This window comes from Heterocephalus glaber, unplaced genomic scaffold, assembly GCF_053883595.1.
Source record: "Heterocephalus glaber isolate CG9 unplaced genomic scaffold, H.glaber_assembly_v1.0 deba00001465, whole genome shotgun sequence".
Taxonomy (NCBI): Eukaryota; Metazoa; Chordata; class Mammalia; order Rodentia; family Bathyergidae; genus Heterocephalus; species Heterocephalus glaber.
In genome coordinates, this window is record NW_028258312.1 from 10,453,202 (window position 1) to 10,457,591 (window position 4,390).

Consider the following 4,390-nt stretch of genomic DNA (forward strand, 5'->3'; position numbering starts at 1 on the left):
ACATCTGGTAGGTCTTTGAATGGGTTTCATTTCCCCGTGGAAAGGGAGGTTTCCTGTGAGATAAAAGGAAGAAGCTCCTTCATTATGATCACTTGAAAAATGGCTATGTGTGAAATTTAAATGCATAATCTATACCATATACTTGTAAAGATTTTTTCAACCGATAGCATGCAAGCACGAACAGAAGTTAACAATATTCTCTAACCTCAGCTGTCATTTAAAACAACGAAGTGCCATAAAAAGCAGAAAAGGGAGATGACTCAGCATAATCTGTCACCATAACTTGAAAAACAAATCAAACACTGGGAACTATGTAGAAAAGTTAGACGATATTATTTATAATTTCCAATATTTAAATGGACTTGGGATATTTCCTAAACTCTTAATTTTTTATGGAGTATAATCTTGTGAAGTTTAGGGAACACCTTAAAATATCAATACACTTTAGATGTTTTATAAATTATTTTAAGATATGTGTAACTGGCATTTTAAAACTACATTTTACTAAATACTTTGTGCATTATTTCCATTCTGTTCAATTACTTTAGCATATTTTATTTGGACGTTGCATAAGAAAGTTAGAGAAATGTATAAAAGTATAATAACAGGGCTGAGAACACTATAATACAGATATATAAGCACAGGCTAATTTAGAGGAAAGCTATTATGTTACTGGATAAGAAACATAATAACTTGCAAAAAAGCATTATCCTATCAAAACAATATTTGCATTAGTTAAAATATAGTTAATATAGTTAAAATATTAAACTAATAGTATAAGAAACATCTAGTTACATATCAATAAACAAGTGATCATTGATCAAAATATTCACATGTATGATAGCTAATACAATTTCCCATGATACAACACAATCATACAATGAAAAGGAAGATAAATCATCTTTTGTAATTAGAAACACCAATTAATTACCCAAATAATGTACATTTAGCTGTGTAAATTATCATGTTTAGAGACTCATTATATAGAAAATGGATAATTTGTTGTTTATTAATGATATTTTTAGATACAACAAAACTGTCAACCAGTATATATAAATTAAATGAAAGTAAAATGTTGATGAACTTTGAATTCTAATGTCAGATTTAATAAAAGTAGATACTGATAGAGAAACAAGTCTTTAACAGCAAATCAGTCTGCAGTCACAAGTATTGTGCAGTTCAACAGCTTAATGATTTTTTGGTAAGATTAATTTGATGACGGGATAAAATTTTCAGATGAGACCTAAAGAATCATTAAATCCTAGATCTAAATAGATCTTACTTGTCATTTGACCCAGTTTCTTCACTGTGTCAAAACAGAATGTGGTCCTCAGAAGCTCAGACATGTGCAATAATGAGTGATAGAAAAATCCAGAACTGCTTAGCACCATACTGAGAGGGAATTTCTAGTAGTTTACACATTTACCATTGTGTTACTCCAACTTCCCCAATCACATGGATGTTGGGTGTTAGGGTTTATATCTAGGTGTATCCCCAAAGGCTCATGCACTCATAGGCAGGACTTTGGGTAGGTGATTGGATTATGGGAGCTTACAGGTTACTTGTTAGAGATCTCCTCAGAAAAGGTGGGTTACAGAGGGGTGTGGTCTGGGTCTAACTCTTCCCTGTTCCTGCCTTGATCTCTTTGTCTTTCTTGATCTCTTGTTCTTTCTCCTCTGCCATGCTTCCCTGACTTCCAGCCAACCGACTATGAATTGAAACCTCTACAAAGCATGAGCCAAACTAAATTTGTTCCTCCTTAGAGTTGTGGGTATTGGGTATTGTGTCTCGGTGACAGGAAACTAAGACAGTGTGTAAATAAATTAATTACACCATTCATCAAACATCTACCACCCACTAGGATTCCAGGTACTGGGCTAGGTGGAGGACATAACAATGAGCAAAATAAATACAGCAGTTTCCATCACTCATGCATCTTAGTAAAGGCTACTTAATATGCAGATCAGTGTATATTCTGGAATGCCTATGCAGTAGAAGGAAGGTAGGGATACAGAAGAATGCTAATGTAGTCCTAATGCAGGGAAGATTAATTTAGGAATATGGAGAGTAAGGTGGAACGAGTGTGGGAATGTGTGCATGCGTGCATGCATGTTTTTACATATGTGATTTGTGTGTCTGGGTGCTGTGTCTATGTGTGTAAAGATAGAGACATGTGAACACTACTGGAAAATTCCATATTCCTCTAGAGAACATTGTATTTCCTATGGCCACTATAGCAAGGGATCATTGGCCTGATTGCCTTCAGCTTCTTAAATTGAGTACCAACCCTTGCTGCGTCAGTGCCCAGGTTGCCATAGGTAGCATTCCTTGTGGCTTCTTGGCCTTTTGGCTAAGATCAAGTGTGGTAGCATTCTTTGCCTTAATAAGAAATCTCCTTTAGAAATATTTTAGTTATTTCTTTGAAATCAAGAATTCCATCAAAGCCATTTATGCAATGAGGTACTTCACAAATTTTCCTATCATTCTCATTCCAAACACAAAAAGTCTCAAAACTTAAAAATAAAATTATTTTATTGTTTTACTCATGTATTCTGGAGATATTCTTGTTTTTATCATAAAATTTTTAATTGAGCTTCTGGTGCTTTATAGGTTCTTATTATATGTTTGTGATAGATAGTAATTGTAATCATCCTTATCCTTATACTTATCAAATATTGGTCATTTTTATACTTACAAAATACTTATCAAATATTGATCATATATACTTATCAAATATTGATCATTTTACTTTTCCCCACCTCCTCTCTCCCCTCTTCTCCCAAGCCCCTTCACGTCTCTGCAAAGATAACCTCCCTGTTTCCTACAATCTCTCTTTTATTTTGCTCTTTAAATTATTTTTATTTTGAGTCTCTCATATAAGACAAACTATGCAATATTTAGCCTTCTTTGTCTAATTTATTGCTCCTATTTATGGTCTTAGTATCCATGTATTATCCTACAAATGACTCAAATTTATTCCTCTTTATGGCTAAGTAGTATATTTGATAGCATTGTTTTAATGTAATCAATGTTACAATGGTTAAAAATGTTAAAACTGGGCTTCAAACATCAGTATAACTATATTTGTATCAACATCATTTTATCAAAAATCAAGTTTATTTGGCATAGCTAGAATATCTCTAAGGTACTTTAATGGATCATTTCTTATTCTATGAATTATTGTAGGCAGTTTAGGTGTGTGTGTGTGTGTGATGCTCAGAATGATGAGTATGTCTCCATCATTATTTTTATGTAGCTGTTTATTTGATGTAATAAAACAAACATCCAATCCTGTCTTGAGTTGGGATGTATATTTCTTCAGAAAATATTTGTCATTATTCTCCTTAGTATAATATCAAAGTATTCTTATGCGAGGCAGTAGTGTGAGTTCCATCCTACTTCTTTGTGTCCACAATCACTATATGGGTAACTATCTCACAGTTCTTTCTTTCATAATCAGTATTACTTGATATAGCCAAATTTATTAGGCTATTACAATTGATGATTCTAATGGTTACAATAACCAAAAAGAACTACCTTTCCAGAGATAAGGTTCATTTGGGAAGAGTAGATTTAAATTACAAAATAATTTTAAAGTATATCATTTTTTGCATGTGGTTATGTAACCTAGTCTCATCTGGTTGTTACATGATGTATTTATCACTCAGGTGAAGAAATTATAATCTATTCAGGTTTTATAGAGAACAAAAGAAATACACTTGCTAGTTTACATTCTTGAATTGCTATAAATATTGGAGACTTTTATTTGAATACGGTATCACAGAATGACATAAATCCACACAGAGCATTTATTTGATTGTTTGCACATCACATATTCAAATAAACATGTATGGTATGATCTCAGATTCAGATAAACACAATGAATTTATTTAAAAGTCTTCACATTCATATTGACTTGAACATTGAAATGCATTTAAATCAGTCTCAGAAGAGACTGACGGATGCATTGTTAAAAGGTGGACATGATGTTTGCTCATACTTCTCCTTTAGAACTGTATAGCCTGCACATTTACTCCAGGCTGTTCCAAATCCAAAAGACCATATCAACATTAAAGGTAAGTTGGAAGAACATGCCATGAAATATCTCAGTGGCGAAATATGTTATAATGTAGAGCAACAAGTGCATTAAATACGATGAACCTAAAATCAATTTTATTAAATTTTTCTCAGAGACAGATTAGTTATTACAGTGTGAGAATTGGGTTTTATAAAAGCACATGCTGTCTCAAGACAAAACTTACAAGCTTAGGTAACAATGCAACAATGCAACAATCCAACAATGCAGCAATTTCTTCTTTATATTTGTGTTCTATATATTGAGATGTATATGTAAATGTTCTAAAATCTTGAAATAAAAAAAATTTAAAAC

The 4,390-nt window shown here is 32.4% G+C and overlaps 1 pseudogene; it reads left to right on the top strand.

The window, feature by feature from the left end:
- Nucleotides 1-2,330: 2,330 nt before the first annotated feature.
- LOC147826571 (U2 spliceosomal RNA) lies at nucleotides 2,331-2,439 on the top strand (annotated as a pseudogene).
- Nucleotides 2,440-4,390: the final 1,951 nt, after the last annotated feature.